Source organism: Mustela lutreola, chromosome 13, assembly GCF_030435805.1.
Source record: "Mustela lutreola isolate mMusLut2 chromosome 13, mMusLut2.pri, whole genome shotgun sequence".
Classification (NCBI taxonomy): Eukaryota; Metazoa; Chordata; class Mammalia; order Carnivora; family Mustelidae; genus Mustela; species Mustela lutreola.
This window is the reverse complement of record NC_081302.1, coordinates 19,795,008-19,813,068: the sequence shown is the minus strand read 5'-3', so window position 1 is coordinate 19,813,068 and position 18,061 is coordinate 19,795,008. Positions and strand designations below refer to the sequence as shown.

At 33.7% G+C, this 18,061-nt stretch overlaps 1 long non-coding RNA gene across 1 annotated transcript; it reads right to left on the bottom strand.

Annotated features, from left to right (window-relative positions):
• Positions 1 to 5,679: 5,679 nt before the first annotated feature.
• Positions 5,680 to 16,724, bottom strand: LOC131814123 (uncharacterized). Its single transcript, XR_009347129.1, has 3 exons — positions 16,609 to 16,724; positions 11,985 to 12,102; positions 5,680 to 6,224 (listed from the first exon to the last, which is right to left on the bottom strand). It is a non-coding gene; the product is annotated as an uncharacterized LOC131814123 (long non-coding RNA).
• Between the last annotated feature and the right edge of the window lie 1,337 nt (positions 16,725 to 18,061).

Sequence of the window (18,061 nt, the reverse complement as noted above, 5' to 3'; positions counted from 1 at the left end):
GTATAGATTTATTTCCTAACATGGTCAACTAAAATGGAAGGGCTTGCATTGCTGAGTAAAATGTGGGTACTAAAGAAGATTCGACCTTTGAGTTGAACATCATCACAATAAGATCTTAGGGATAATCTATTTACTCTTATTACCTTGAGTTCAGTCTCTGTAGTATAAACTGTTCTTTTTTGGGGGGGTTCCACTTTGTCCATAAGTACTTTTTTTTACAAAAGATTTTATTTATTTGACGGAGACAGCAAGAGAGGGAACACAAGCCATGGCAATGGGAGAGGGAGAAGTAGAATTCCCACTGAGCTGGGAACCCAATGCGGGCTTGATCCCAGGACCCTGGGATCATAACCAGAGCTGGAGGCAGACACTTAATGACTGAGCCACCCTGGTGCCCATAAGTACTTTATTTTTAATTCTTTTAAAATTAATTAACATATAATGTATTATTAGATTCAGAGGTAGAGTTCAGTGATTCATCAGTCTTATATAATACCCAGTGCTCATTACATCAAGTGTCCTCCTTAATGTCCATCACCCAGTTACTCCACCCCCACCCTGCTCCTCTCCAGCAACCTTCAATTTGTTTCCTATGATTAAGAGTCTCTCATGGTTTGTCTCTCTCTCTCTGCTTTTCTCTTGTTTTATTTTTTCCCTCTCTTCCCCTGTGATTCTGTTTTGTTTCTTAAATTCCACATATGAGTGAGATCATGTAGTTGTCTTTCTCTGATTGACTTATTTCACTTAGCATAATGCCCTCTAATTCCATCAATGTCATTGCAAATGGAAATATTTTTTTTTGGTGGCTGAGTAGTATTCCACTGTGTGTGTGTGTGTATGTGTGATATACACACCACCTCTTCTTTATCCATTCATCAGTTGATGGATAATCTTGGCTCTTTCCAAATTTTAGCTATTGTAGACATCGTTGCTGTAAACATCTGGGTGTAGGTGCCCCTTCCTCTCACCACATTTTTATCTTGGGAGTATTTAGTAGTGCAGTTTCTGGGTCAGAGGATGGCTCCATTTTCAACCTCTTGAGGAACCTCCACACTGTTTTCCAGAGGGGCTGTACAAGCCTGCATTCCCACCAGCAGTGCAATAAGGTTCTTCTTTCTCTGCATCCTTGCCAATATCTGTCACTTCCTGACTTGTTAATTTTAGCCATTCTGACTGCTGTGAGGTGATATCTTATTGTGGTTTTGATTTGTATTTCTCTGATACCAAGGGATGTAGATCATTTTTTCATGTGTCTATATATCTGTTGGCCATTCATCTGCCTTCTTTGGAGAAATGCCTGTTCATGTCTTCTGCCCATTTTTTGACTGGATAATGTGTTTTTTGGGTGTTGAGTTTTGATAAGTTCTTTATAGATTTTGGAACAGCCCTTTATCTGATAAGACCTTTGCAAATATCTTCTCCCATTCTGTCAAAAGTCAACTATTCCCTCTGCTGTGCAAAAGCTCTTTATCTTGATAAAGTCCCAATACTTTTGCCTTCATTTGCCTTGCCTTTGGAGACATGTCTAGAAAAAAGTTGTTGTGGCTGAGGTCAAAGAGGTTGCTGTTTGTGTTCTCTCCTAGGATTCTGATGGATTCCAATCTCATAAACTGTTCTGACACTCGGAAATGAAATAGAAATAGTGCTAAGTTCTAATTCAAAATCTAATGAGGAACATTAACTCATTAATTACTATAACAGATTGCTGGGATAAAATTTGGTCTATCAAAATGCTGTGTCTTAATATTGATAAAAGTATATTTTAAATACATCCATATAAGGGGCACCTGGGTGCTCAGTGAGTTAAGTCTCTGCCTTCAGCTCAGGTCATGATCTCAGGGTCCTGGGATCAAGCCCCACATCAGTCTCTCTGCTCAGCAGGAAGCCTGCTTCCCCCTCTCTCTCTGCCTGCATCTCTGCCTATTTGTGCTCTCTCTCTCTCTCTCTGTGTCAAATAAATAAATAAAATCTTTTAAAACAAATAAATAAATCCATAAACAATTTTAGGGTATCTAAAATTTGAATATAATAATATTAAAAATATAATAAATAAGCAAATAAATAAATAAAATGGCTAGCTGGAATAAGTTATTTTTGGGGATAGCATTAATAAAAATGAAAATATTAGTCAACATCTTAAACATGAATGCTTTCATTACCTTTGCCGGGGAATTAAATTGATCAAAGCAAAATTTACATCTTTACTATTTACAAGAAATTCACCTAAAAATAAAATGCCACCCGAAGGTTGAAAGGAAGGAAAAGAGTATATATTTCAATTAATTAATGTGAATGAAGGCCAAGCATAGTAATCTTTGTAATAGGAAAATCCACAGCTATGATTCTCAAAGCCTGAACAATTAATTACACAAAAATGTATAACTTCTCTGGTTACAAGTTAAAGTGGGTATACTGAATAGGTTGATGACATTGGCATCTCAGAAAAGTTGTAATTCAAAATTTCCACATTTTCTTGTTTGTAAGTTAACAGAGCACTTTGGAGATATGCAATTTCAGGCTAGGAGTCTAGGGATGGCAGAGTTTGGCCTGCTCAAAAAATTAGGAAAGAAGAGGGACACCTGGGTGGCTCAGTTGGTTAAGCAGCTGCCTTCGGCTCAGGTCATGATCCCAGCATCCTGGGATCGAGTCCCATATCGGGCTCCTTGCTCCGCAGGGAGCCTGCTTCTCCTTCTGACTCTACCTTCCACTCTGTCTGCCTGTGCTCGCTCTTGCTCGCTCTCTCTGACAAATAAATAAAATCTTTAAAAAAAAAAAATTAGGAAAGAAGAGGACAGTGGCACATTCTGGATGATGCTGAAATTATCATCTGCTGTGATCAGCCTTTCTCTGGAAGCCTACTACCTAGAGCGGACCAAAGGTGGTGGTGTTGCAGGGAAGCTAGAACATGTGGCTCCCTCCAGTGTGGCTGCTAGATGGGTGGCAGCATCAGAACTATGGAGGCAAGTAATTGTAACATACAGATCACATTAAGAGACTAAGTCAAAGTGGACCAAACAGATCGACCAGAACCAGAAAATAAAGAACTAACTTAAAATCGTCTGACTTGAAAAAAACAAAACAAAGAAAAAAAAAAAAAAACAAAAAAAACACAAAAACCCACTGTGAGTCAAAATCCCTTTTCTCTAAATGTTCTAAGGAGAGAAGAATCCTTGCAAGTTTATGATTCCTTGTACCCAAGGGAAAGTGTACTGGGAGAAAGAGGACAGTGGTGGCTGACTGGAGTTACAGACTTCGACTAAAATAGTTTTCCTTAAAATATATTACCAGCAGGTACAAAAACACTACTTCCAAGGGTCCCTGTCTCAATTTGCTGGCCAATTTTTCTCTTTGGTAAAACATTAGACCCCTGGACTCTGTGATTTGATAGTTGTCACACACACACACACACACACACACACATACACACCCTATTGATCCCAACAGAGAATGTCCATAAAAACTCAATTTACTTCAGTCATTGCAATAGAAAGGGGAAAAGGACTAACATAGAAAATGTTTTGCATTTTTGCTGATTATTCAACTACTACAATGTGAAGTCTGCTGTTTGAACAAATGTTCATATCTGAGTTCCAATTTAAAGAAATTTACTTTTGCGTTTTTAATGAAACCTCTATGAACACATGTCACATTGTTCTGCCTTATTTTATGTCACATCACTTCTTTTCAACCATTGTATTTTGACTCAGAACAACTCTTTCTTTCCCTTGAGGAGAGGAACAACCTGAATTACTTTATTGAACTGCCATTTGAATTTGAAGGAATTTTCCATTTTGAAAGTTGAATTTTTCCAATGAGGTATTTCAGTAAAATGTACTCTGAAAATTAAACAATTGAGGTGAACTGGTTATATACTGAATTCCATTATATAAATATTAATAACAAAAACAAGCAAAAATTTTTTAAAAAAAGATTTTCATCATTTATCATTATCTGCACAGCTTCAATAAAGCTAATTAAAAATCTCATTTTCACAGTAGGTAATAGGTTTAATCAAGGCTCTAATAATTCTTTCAAAAAATAATAAAATACAAATATGTCTTTATACAAAGTATCAATTTTCAGGTTGATTTAGCCACAAAAAAAGTATGATTTTAAGTATGAAATGTATTGTACATCAAGTAAGTTATATTAGAGGAGTCTAAACACTGCTTCTTTAAAATAAAATGTATTTACATATTTATTATAGCATTAGAGAAAATTAAGAATGACATGCATAGAATGCAGGTTTGAATGCTCTTTATCTTTGCCATGGGCACATCACCTGCTAGGACACATGCAATCATTTTGGCTAAAGAGCACCTGACAACATGCGCCTCCCTGTTGGGCTTTGATTTTGTCTACATTGTTTTCAAATACTTATTTTAACACAGAGTTTCCTTGTCCACTAAATTTGAAGGGAGCTTTTCAGCTTCTGCTAACTGGGTAGTTCTTCCTCTGTGATTCAGTGTCTAAGCTCAGATAATCCAACCTCTTTTATGAAAAGGTCTTTGACTTCTAAGACATCTGGTTTCATATTAAGACATTTTCTTATTTTCAGATCATTCTTTTTTTATATTGTGCTGAATGTCTTCCATATGCAGCAGCTATTCTTCTCTTTGCCCCGAGTGTTGTACTTTTACTGTATTTAAAAGCACTCATTACTCTAAAATGTGTATATCAAGGATGTACCCTAAGCAAGGTACTGTATAAAGAACAACTCCAAATAGTAACACAGAACATAAGTACATGACATCTTTTCAAGTATTTGGAAATATATGCCTTTTTTTCCAGGCTAAAATTGCAAGTCTAGGTCAACAATTTTTTATTGATTTTACCTCATAAACATTATATATTTATTTTCATCTTCACTGCCATTTTGTTAGTCAAAGTTTCCTAATTGACCATGAATATATTAAGCTTCATGCTAATTCTGTGTTTACAGGGTTAGTGAGCCCTAAAATATGCAAAATCAATTCACTCTCTGTTTGGTTAATATCTATTAAGCAGCTTCTCATTTAAACATGAACACAATTTTAAACATTTTGTACATAAGATATGTAATATAATTATATAATATAAAAATGTTATACATAATATATTTGTAAAAATACAAATATCCTGTTTGGTCTGTCCTTGCATACTTTTCCAACATCAATTTTCACTACTCTTCCTTTTAGTCATGCCATGTTTCAGTTTTGAAACATTCCAAACTCTTACCTGCTTCCAGACCTCACCATATGCAACTTCTCTTCCTGGATTTCCTTTCAACCTACTCTCCCTAAGAAAATTAGCCACCATTCTTTACTAATGACCTGGAAGGAAACCGAGTCTAACTATCCAGCAGATGAAATTGCTTTCAGCTCACCAAAATCCACTACCTCTACTTCTGAACTGTATACCACTTGGGTACAAGACTTTAAGGAGCAGTCTACCTCCTGCAGCTTGAACTCTCTCTCTCTCTCTCTCTCTTTTTTTTTTCCCCCTTTCACCTCTCCCTGAACTGATGTAATAATAAGTCCCCAGGGAATTGCAAAACTGCTTGAAAACTTTGTTACAACACAAAGGAGAGTGATATCCTAACAAGAATATTCCCCCCAGACTACTACTCCAAGTTTAGTGTTAGATTTTTTAGTGATCATCCTCTGTTGTTTACTTTCCTGCTTTGTTCTCTTCCGGGTCTGCATGATTATACCGCCAGGGCCAGGTGATGAGCAAAATAAAATCAGTACATGCGGTTTCATTTTTGGATGGGTAAGGTATGCAATAAATAAACAGATCAACACATATTTTGTATATTTGCAGGTAGAGAGGAGTAAGGGGTTAAGCATGCTAATTCTAGAGCTCTGTTCCTCCCCAAATGTAATTAACGAGCTGGCAAAGGTGTTGGAATTGACTTTCGGAACACCAGAATCTATTCAAAACTTGCAATGGGCAGAGGAAGACTTGGAGAAAGAAGCTGACACTCTGTGGTAAGAATGAACTGTGTGCTCTAAATGGCCGGTCATCTCCCAAACACAAGATTAGCAGGAACAGTGAGGATGGTTCAGATGGCCCTGAAGTCCTGGTTCATTCACTGGTGCCAGAGGAAGTGGACTCTTCTCGAAGGACTGTAGTTGTCCTTCAGCCTGTCTAGTGGCTTCTTCAAAGATCTGCAGGAAGGTTTTCCTTTCTTCTGCCTCACAAGGAGTTGTCCCAGGGCTGGTCAGAGCTCTGGGCAGATTTTTCTGAAAATGTTGAAAGGCTTTAGAAAGTCATCTATCTTTTAAGTAAATGAAACATAATAATTTATCATTTATGTTTATCCTTTACCAAGTTCTGTAGAATTTATTTATGGAGAAAATCATTTATTTATTGGAATTATCATCTTGCTCATGGCGAATCTTTTTAACATTTCCCATACTGAAAGTCTAATGGAAATAAAAACACTTATTTCTCTAAAAATATATATTTTACCTTTATAATTGAATTTTTTTCACTGAGTATGGTGCACTGGATTTAAGGATTTTGTTTTGTGTTCTCAGGATTTTAATGATGACACTCCATTTTCTGCCTCTTTTCAGTTCTTTTGGATTTTCCATAGAGATGATCATGTCATCTCTGAACACTTATATTTCTTCCATTCCAATCTATATACTTTTATTTCTATTTCTTATCCCATCTCATTAGTTAGGACTTCTAGTATATTGAAAAGAGGGAACATTCTTGCCTTGTAGCTGATCTCAGTTGGAAAACTACAAGTTTCTTGCTATTAAGTATAATGTTACCTGCAGGGGTGTTTTTTTTTAGCTATGGTTTATCAGTTGAGAAAGTTCTCCTCAATTCCTTACTGAGAGTTTTTATAATCAATGGGTTTTGACTTTTGTCAAATACTTCTTCTTTTTTATTTTTCTAGTTCCCTAAGGTAGAAACAGAACATTGTTTTTGGATCTTACTTCTTGTCTAATATAAACATTCAGTGTTATTAATTTTCCTCTAAGCATTGCATTTCACTGCATCACACATATTTTGATAAGTTGTATTTTCATTTTCATTTGATTCAAAATATTCTTAAATTCTCTTGAAATTTCTTCTTTTGATTCATGTGTTATTTAGATGCATGTTGTTGAATCCACAATTTTGCAATTTTCCAGTTATCTTTCTGATTGACTTCTTTGTGGTCTCAGAGAAGACAAATAAAATTATGATTTCTACTATTTTAATTTTTTTAAATAAGATGTATTAATTTATTGATTTATTGGTTTGAGAGAGAGAGAGAACACACAAGCAGGAGAGACAAAGGGAAAAGGGGGAGAAAAACTCAAGCAGTTTCCAGATTCAGTGTGGAGCCCAACGTGGGGCTCAATCTCACAACCCTGAAATCATGACCTAGCTAAAATCAAGAGATGGAAGCTTAACCTACTGCACCACCCAATCCCCTCTCTTTTTAATTTCTTTATGTATATTTTATAGCTCAGAATGTGGCTTACTTTGACAAATGTTCCATGTAAGTGTGAGATGAGTATGTATTTTGCTATTGTTAAAAGAAGTGATCTACAAATGTCAATTATATCCAGTTGATTGATGGTGGTGTTAAGGTCAACTATGTCCTTACTGATTTTCTGCTTGCTGAGTCTATCCATTTCTAACTGAGGACTATTAAAGTGTTGAACTATGATAGTGTATTAATCTCTTTCTTCTTGCAGTCTTATTAGTTTTGCCTCATATATTTAACACTCTATAGTTAGGCATTTACAAGGTAAAGATTGTTATGTTTTAGAGAGTTGACCCCTCTACCATTAAAAAAATGCTTTTCTCTATCTCTGATAACTTTCCTTGTTTTGAAGTCTACTTTGTTTAAAATTTATACAGCTATTCTTCTTTTTAAATTAGTATTATCATAGTATGTTTCCTCCACTCATTTACTTTTAATTTGTATGTCTTTATATTTAAAGTAGGTTTCTTGTCAAAACAGATAGTTGTTGGTGATTTTTGTTCCATTCTGACAATCTGTGTCTTATCATTGGTACATTTAGTCATCAACATTCAAACTTACTAATATAGTTGGATTAATATTTACCACAATTGTTACTGTTTTCTGCCCTTACTCTTCATTTCTATTTTTGTCTTCCTGTCTTTATAGTTTTGTGTGTGTGCTTTTAACTGAGAATTCTGTATTACTTCTTTTATTTTTCTTTTTTTTGTAAACTTTTTTTTAACAGTTGTAGAGTTTGTAATATACATTTACAGCTAATCAAAGTCTACTTTCAGATAACATTATACAAATTCACGGTGCTGTTGATACATTTTAATAACAAAATAATCCAAATTCCTCCCTTTTATCCCTTGTATCATTGATGTCATTTATTTACTTATATATTATTATTTTGACTTTAAATATTTTATTTATTTGTTTGTCAGAGAGAGTGAGCACAGGCAGAGAGGCAGGCAGAGGCAGAGGGAGAAGCAGGCTCTCTGCTGAGCAAGGAGCCCAATGTGGGACTCGATCCCAGGACCCTGGGATCATGACCTGAGCCGAAGGTAGCCGCTTAACCAACTGAGCCACCCAGGTGTCCCTATATACTATTATTTACTTATATATTATTATATATTATTTACATGTATGTGTTATATATAAGTATGTATTTATATTTATATATTTTTGTTATATTTAATTTTAGTTATATAAATTTATTTTATTGTATATTTATTTTTAAAATACTTATACATAAGTAAGTGCATTATATATTTAATTACTTTATTTAGTTTTAATTTTGTAATAATTCTTAATTTATTAATTTATATTATTTTTAAATATATTATATATCATTTACTTATATATTATTTACTTATGTATTAGCATAAAAAGAATATATATAATGTTATATTATCTAATCTTATATACTTTAAGATATACACATAAGAATACATAATTCACATTGCTCATATTAATTGAAAAAACTATTATCTGTGACATCAATTAAGAATAAGAAAAATAAGCAGTTCCTGGGTGACACAGTTGGTTAAGTGTCTGACTCTTGGTTTCAGCTGACTCTTGGTTTCAGGATCTCAGGGTTGTAAGATCAAGCCCTGAATCGAGCTCCTTGCTCAGGATGGCATCTGCCTGAGATTCTCTTTTGCCCTCCCCTCCCCCTGCCACTTGTGCTCTTCCTCTCTTTTCCCATCTCTAAAAATAAATAAATAAATAAATAAATCTTTAAGAATAAGAAAACAAGTTTTTATTTTATTTTCACTTATTGGGTGTTCTTCCTTTCTTTGTTTAGATCCTAGTTTCTAATATATATTATTTTCCTTCTGTTTAAAAAAAAAAAAAAAAAAAAACTTCTCTTAACATTTCTTGCAAGGCAGGTCTACTGATAACATTCTCTCAAGTTTTATTTTTCTGAGAAAGTATTTATTTCTCCTTCACTTTTGAAGAATATTTTGCAAGATATAGAATTCTAGGTTGATAGGGTTTTTTTGTTTTATTTATTTATTTTTTTAATTGTACTCCACTTTCTTCTTTCTTATACGGTTTCCAAAAAGAAGTCAAATGTAATTCTTTTTTCTTTTATTAGTAAGATGTTTTTACTTCTCTGGTTTCTTTCAGGATTTTTTTCTTTATCTTTGATTTTTTTGTATTTATAAATTATATGTGGGACTAAATCTTTTGGCACTCACACTGATTGACGTTCTCATAGTTTTCTGAATCTGCTGCCTGTTGTCGAACATTAATTTTTAGAAGTATTTTATTTATTTATTTGATAGATATCAAAAGTAGGCGAGAGGCAGGCACGGGGGTTGGGAGGTAGTGAAGCAGGCTCCCTGCTGAACAGAAAGCCTAATACAGGGCTTGATCCTAGGATCCTGAGATCATGACCTGAGGTGAAGACAGAGGCTTAACCCACTGAGCCACCCAGATGCCTCAGTCTCTTTTTACATTTATCTGTCTTTCTTTAGAAGTTAGGCCATCCCGTTACTTTGTAACTGCAGATATTTGATGGGCAGATTTAAGAATTTTTTTTTTTAAGATTACCTTGCTTTTGTTGTGGATAAGGTGGTAGAAGTGACAATATTTCCTTCTTTCTAGGCATAAGTGGAATTGGGATTTACATTTTAAATTATGTCATTTGTTTTATAATGTGCTTTTCTTTATACTCCCTAGGGGGCCCCTTTATTGTAAACAATGTAACTTAAATTCCAGGCCAACTCAATTGTCAATTGTTCAATCAAACAATCATTTACAACTTCTTATGTGTCAGTATGGCCCCAATAATAAGTTGATATATCAATCCAAATACAACTCAGTCACTGCTGTGTTTTCTTCCTGCCTGACACCTTCAGTAAGTCTCACCTTCCATATTCCTTGATCAATCATCCTAACTCCGTAAATTTCCCAGGCATAGTGATTAAGGAAACTGCCATTTATTCTTCTCAAACTAGAATAATTGTATACATTTTCAATCCCCTAATAAAGCATGAAATAGTCTGTACTAATCCTCTCAAATCTGGACATATCAGTATTGAGTGGTTTTCTGACAACATTTAGTATTGATTCTGCCATGAAAGCTTAAAAAAGTGCTGTATGATTTTTGTCTGGTCTATTCCTAAGAAAATACTTTTCATTGGTTCACAGCTTCTTCCTGTCTGACTCTCTCTCTGCTGAATTTCTATGTCTTTTGTACTTCTCCAAGATCTCTTATAAGTTAAAATTTGACCTTTATGGAAACTGCTTCTTTATAGAAAAAATGGGCAATAAATGTAGAAGCAAAGTAGAGTTGGAATTAGAAAAAACTAAATTTGGCAAGCCCAATGTAAAAGCTGACTAAGGTTCATATGGTAAATGGATATAAAAATATGTGAGTGTAAGTTTATTGGTAATAATATATTCAGAAGGGAAAAGCAAACTTATACAATGAATAGTCATGACATACCTCAAACAAGGGTTCAAAGTTAAGCATGATCAATGGCTATACCTAATAGAGAAGATTGCTCAATTAATAAGGGAGCATTCTGTCAGTCTTGCAATTTTAAAGAAATTATGGTGATCTTTTCAAATAAACCAACATACTAAATAATCATTTCCTCATGCAGGAAATTGTATCACCACATAACATCTCCCAGAGCAACAACTTCTGTATCGCCTCTTATGGCTTTAATATCAGAGGGTACAGATTCCCACCTCAGCTGTTATGCATCAACAGCAAGGAGAGGGCAGTTTCAGGTAAACCAAGAGCAAACTGGACATAATATTATGACGATGGTCCATATTTTTATACCTATATTTGTGTTGCAAGGTATATTGTTGAGTTGAATAACAATTAAATTTCAAAACAGTACTAAGTCTCATATGTAGGTGTGTATGTACATGTGCATACATGTGGTTTATAAACTATACATGTAATGTACACACATAGAGACTTTTTTTCAAAATCACAAAATGGAAAGCAAACTAAAAAATTGTTCAAATTCTATGAGCTGAATCTGACAATTTATCTAATCCAATGTGGGGAAATTAAAGGAGTTGTATCTTCAAATTACATAACACACATCTTTATATGTGCATACACATTTGTGTACATATGTATTTGTGCATATGTTTATGTATTTGTGTATATAGATAGTGATATAGATACAGATAGATGATAGACAGCTAGATGTTTGTGTGTGTATGTGTGTGTGTGTGTGTGTATACACATAGCTCTGTTTTTATTGACAGCATGTTTTCTTTTTGTTTTTCACATTGGGCCATTTCTATTGTGGCACTTTCAAGATTACTTTGTCTTCCCCCATACCATCTCTTTAAGCTGTTAATATTAGCCAATGAACTTTTTTTTTTTTTAACTGCAGGTATCATATTTTTCAGGTCTAGAATTTCCATTTGCTTCCTTCTTATCATACCTATATGTCTGCGGAGAATTCCTCTTTCCCTTCATTAGGAGTATATTGTGTTAAACTTTTCTTCAGCTAAATATTATACCTACTTTACCACGTTTTCTGATACTTACAATATCAGGATCATCTGGGTTGAGTTCATTTCCTTTTCTTCTGAGAGTGTTTGCCATTCACCTGGCTTTTCATATATTAGATAATTCTAGATTGAGTCCTGGAAATTATGAATATCACCTGGGGGAGACAGGAGATTATTTTATTTTTCTCTTTTAAGAGTTGTTTCTTCTGCTTTATCTTTCAATTATCTTAATTGGTCTCAAATCAAAAGCTGTTTTCATGGACCATATCTCTGGTTTCATTTCAGATCCTTTCTTTTTAGTTGAGGTTTTTGGGGGGGTATTTTTAGTTTTGTGTCTAGAATTGCATGATTGAGGGATCAAAGAGTGGTATGGTTTCCTAAAGTCGAGACTCATTTGGCTCTTTTTCTTTAACAAAATTTTCCTCTCTTTGTAAACTAGTTTGTCTCCATATTCAGGTCTCAAAATTGCCAGGTCACAAAACTATGGACTTCTCACTACCACTACCAACTCATTTGCTGCACTGATGATGCATGACCCCGGAATAAAATTCATAAAAAATGGAAATGTACTCTATAATATTCCCCTCCTATGAATGTAAAATTTCCCTCCTATGAATATCCTATGAAATTCCCCTCCACCAAAATCTGCTTACTCCTTTTTGTTCACCAGTGTTGTTGTTTGTTTTATATCCAAGTTTTATAGGTGTTTTCTGCAAAAAATAAGTCAGGTCCCATCTTATTCATGAATAGAAGTTTAAGTCTGGTCTATATTCTTTTCCCAGTAAATAATACACCACAGTTTTGTGTCTCAAGATCTTTTAAATGCTGTTTCTTTCCCCTGAAATGCCTCATCACCCTCAATACCTTACTTCATGTTCCTAACTTGAGTGAATCTTCAAATATTGGATTTTTCTCTTTCAATGATCTGCAATAGCCCCCATTTCACTTCAAGCATTGTTTCATAATCATTGATTTATCTATTTATCCTATTAAAACATACATATCTTAAAATCTGTATTCATTTTTTAATATTTCTTTATATCATCAAGGCTTATCTAAGTACTTTATCCATAACAAGTACTTTTATATATATATTTGTTGGATGAATGAAAAGATTGAGCTAAGTAAAATTAAACTAATTCAGTCTTTATTCCTCAACATTGCCTGTTGTTGATAGGAAATTTATTTGGTGTGTCTTCCATCTGGACCGGAGGGAATTTTCAAAATTACCACAAGAAAATGTTCATGTAGGCCAGAAGAATCTTAAGATTAAGTGGAAACACATTGTTAAGCTGAATTAAGGAGGAAAATATGGGGAAGTTAGTATTTCTGAAAGATAGTCAAAACTTGAAAGATTTTACTAAATGTCACAACAAACACTTCAGCTGCCAGGAGAAGTACCACTACGATCACTTCAAGAGCTATGCACTGCCCAATGGCTCTATTATTCACCTTAGAAGGAACAAGTCAATGAATAAATCACAGCACAGAAATAGGGTTTTAAAACACTTTATGATTTAAAAAATTTCATATATATTCTGCCCAGCATTACTCAGAATCTCTGACTCACTGCCAGTTCCACTCTCAGCCTTGAGCATTAATACAGTTCTTTGTAGATTCATCTAATTATAAGTGTAGTTTAAAGATTACTATTGCCTCTAAAAAATACAAGATTTTTAGAAGACACCTCACTTCTAATACTCTCACTGAGAAATTTATTGAGTTTTTAAAATGATGATTAGTATTAGATAATAATGTTAATTTAAAATATATTACAATAAATCTTTCTATCCCATATTAAAATATAGTGAGAAAGAGGAATAATAGATTCTGATACAATAATTTAGTTTGTACTAGACACTATTACAGATAGAGACACTTTTAAAATATCATCTTATACTCAGGGAAATTATTGTTGCTTGGGATAATACAGTATATATAATATACAAATAATGTTATGATAATAATAGTGATTACATTGAAAGAAAGATTGGAAGGTTGAAGAATTTCATAAGATAATGGATATCAACTGTAACCTATCCCTAAAAATTTTAGCATTAAAAATAATTTTTATATTAATATTTTTAGATAAATTATATTTGGAGTTTACACTTACTTATTTTTAATTTATTTCATCTAGCTTTTTAACTTTCATAATCTACAGTGAGTAGAAAAGTATTAACTATATAACTTTTCTATTAGAATTTTGTTTGTAATACTAGTTCTGGTTTTGTAATTTACCTGAAAAAAATCAGAAAAGTATTAACTATACAGCTTTTATATTATGAGATTTTTTGGCAATACTAGTTCTACATTTGCAAATTATCTGAAAATATCAATAAGCACTGTGTATTATTTGAAATACAGTAGCAATTAAGTTTCATCAACACAATTATATTTTCATTGATAATTATAACATGTAAGAGACAAAAATGACTTCAAACATATTTGTAAATTAGATACTCATTAAAATAAATCATCTAGTCATAAGCTATATTCTTTTCTAGATTCCATGATGGATAAGAATTTTACCTTGTCTACTCAGAGGTCTGAAATCTACAGTTACTGTCAGTAATCACACCTAATCCAATTTATTTTTTTTTAATTTATTAAAAATTTTATTTATTTACTTGACAGAGAGACAGAGATCACAGATAGGCAGAGAGGCAGGCAGAGAGAGAGGGGTAAGCTCTCTCTGAGCAGAGAGCCCCATGTGGATCCTAATCCCAGACCCTGAGATCATGACCTGAGCCAAAGGCACAGGCCTAACCCCCTGAACCCCCCAGACGCTCCTCCAGTTTCTTACCATAACCATACAAGGCTGCTTTAGGGAACTAAAGTAGTGTAACACTAGAGGCTATGTTCAAGAGAAGATGTCATCATAATATGTGTGTTTATCTTAAGAAAAAATAACAGCTAGGACACTTTTATCAAAGAATTTAGGCATAAATACATGTCAAAAAATGTTTCCCCCTTGCTCTAAGGTAAAAGCAGGTAAATTCAAAGACTTACTCTCTCATCAGAATGGTTTTATAAGCACACTATTGCCAGTTACTACAATTATCCTTTTTACCAGCATAAATAATTTGGACTTTATGTTTCAGTGTTTATAGCAACTATGTAAGTGACAAGATTAAAGCTGGGAGCCTGCTGTAAACATAGACTTTTTGGTCATCCTCTGAACTTCTATTTTAAAATAGCAACCTAAGGTGTATCATTCAGGTCCTCTTGCTTTGTAGAGAAGCTATTCTGGGAAAACAAATCCAACAACTGGAGAGGTATGAAAACATTGTACAAAGAAGGGGTGTAACAATGTTCAAATCCCTGAGGGTAGTTTCCTGAGAGGCAACTTCACTTCTGGTGGTCCTCACTGTCCCTGACAATCACCGGATCTCCAATTCCCTTTTGTTTTGTTAACATGTGCTTGATTTAACTTCCTGCTGTTTGATACAGAAGTATCCTGACTCACAGAAAAGAAAGTCACACAAAAAGTCCTACAAGTTGTACAAGGTTTAACAGCAAGTTTGGGATACCCAAGCAGAAAACCTAAGGCAGTGAAAACAGAATGGAAAGGTGAAATCATGGTATTTGCAATAGTGTTTCAGTGACATTTTTGAGAATCAAGAAGAAGAAATAAAGTTTTTATTTTCACTGGGAAGAAAATGAACCACCCTACCCTCACCCCCCACCCTACCACCCCCCCACTGCCCCCCATGCCTTAATTACTCTCCTCAATACTATAAGGTCAGTTAGGATTACATACAAACTCAACAAAATTTAAACACATTTTAGATACCAGAAACTGTGACAAACACTGACCAGATGAATGAATATCGACTAAATGGCTAGATTTAGTGTTCATAGCCGTTGAAAACACCTGTGTAGAGATAGTGTCCAAAAGACTGAAATAGAGGTGCCTGGGTGTCTCAGGAGGTTAAGTATCTGCTTTGGGCTCAGGTCATAGATCTAGGGGTTCTGTGATTAAGTCCCACCTCTGGCTCCGGGCTGTGGGGAGTCTGCTCCTCCCTCTGCTCTCCCCTCTGCTTGCACATCTGCAAGCTCACTCCCTCTCTCTCTTTTGAGCAAATATAATCTTTAAAAAGACTGAAATATCATTGTGCCCAATATAGGCAATAATACAAAAGTACTGATGGTTCAAGTGAATGACAATGATTTTTTTTTTTTTTTTTTACTTAAGTGATGCTCTAGGCTGAGAAATATCAGGTAGGTTACAGTCCCATGATTTGGAGTTTCTTTGAGACTACTGTATTGTCAATTCTCAAAATCATCCTAGAAGTGAAATAAATCAAGAGTGAAGAAAAGGAAAGCCATATTTAAGCTTGCCTAAATATGAACATTTATAAAAAAAAAAAAAAAACTATAAGAATTTAAAAATTAAGTTTGCATATTAAACTCAAATATTTTTTAAAGTTTATTTCTAACTATAGCAAATGTAAGTCTATTGTGACCTTTAAAAAATGTCTTTAAAATACAATTATCTCTGATAAAAAAAAAATATCAGTCTCTGTTGAGGTTCAGTTTAAAAACAAAACCAAAAATTGTTGTTTGGTATGCTGACAGGTGATCTAGTAGAAGTTGCTTTCATGCCAAGTTAGCATTTACTGTTTTAATTAAGTTAGTTTCTTAAATGTTACACTTACACACTCTTCCCTTTAAAGATGTCCTTAAATTGGGGTTCATGGAAAGGTCACTTGTAAGGATTACAAACTTTGAGTGCCTCAGTGATGGATTTTTCTTCAGTTGTTCATCACCAAGGGAGTTCTATATCGAAAAAGAAAAGAGCAGTAATTAAGAGCACAGAATTCTTTAGGGTTTTTAGTATGTCTAACTCAAGCTTGGTGGGGATTAATGCAGATTCTTGCTGAAATTCCTAGTCTCCTAATGCACCCAATTATTCAGCTAATGCTAAAATATGGCAGAATAACCTTTATGCAATTTTTCTAGCAAAATATATTACAGCCTATTAGTATGTCCACATAGATAAAGCAATGTTGAACATTGGTTAATTGCACATTCTGTGAAAAGCTCTGGCTAGTTTCATGTACAAAGTTTTGAACATATAGTAATGTGATGTAGCTAAAAAGTTCGTGATAATACTGCTTCTACATTATATTAAAATATTTGGAAATAATAATAAGCAAACATTCATTTGATGTTCAAAGGAGTTCAATATAGGGGAAATAAAAATGATACATTTTTAAAACTGCTTTAAAAACTTTTTGTACATGTTATAGGAAAACAGAATCTTGAAAACTTGGTGATTATATATCTAAGAAAAAACTAAGCAGACAATTCCTCAGAATACAATTTATGTATGATATTTGAATAAGAAAGTCATATACATCAATTTTGATTTACATGCCAGTACTTATTTATTTTATTTATAAACTTTGGGGCACTTCAAATTTATGTTTTGTGATCACAATTTTATCATAATTTTATTAAAATGCATATAAAAATTAAACATTCCTTCAATTTTCTTGCTGCTTCAGTGTGCATAGTTATAATTGTGTTATAGTTTTTTTTTTTTAAGTTTTCAATTGACTCAATCATGATATTCAAGCATAAAAATAAAAGTGGGGTAAGCCGCTGCTTTTGGCTCAGGTCATGGTCTCAGGGTCCTGGGATTGAGCCCCGCCTCAGGCTCTCTGCTCAGCGGGGAACCTGCTTCTCCCTCTCTCTCTGCCTGCCTCTCTGCCTACTTGTGATCTCTGTCTGTCAAATAAATAAAATCTTTAAAAAAAATAAAAGTTTATTAAAAATTGGCATTAATATGGTTTTATGATATAGGTCTTTTAAAATACCAGATTTAGTTTCAATATTAAAAATATGTTTAAAAATCCACATAGGTTAAGTAGATATTATTTATTAATAAACACATATTTTAATTTTACTTAAAATCTGTCCTCTGATAGAATATAAGCAGCAGGGCATAAGTGAGCACACATGTGTGTTTTAATTCCTGTATCCACAGCTCCTAGAATAGTGCTTTGGCACATAGTGAGTATACTGTAAATATTTTTGATATAGAAAAACATTTTATTCTTTTGTTTTAAAGGACAAGAACTTTTTAATCTGTTTAAACCAAAACTG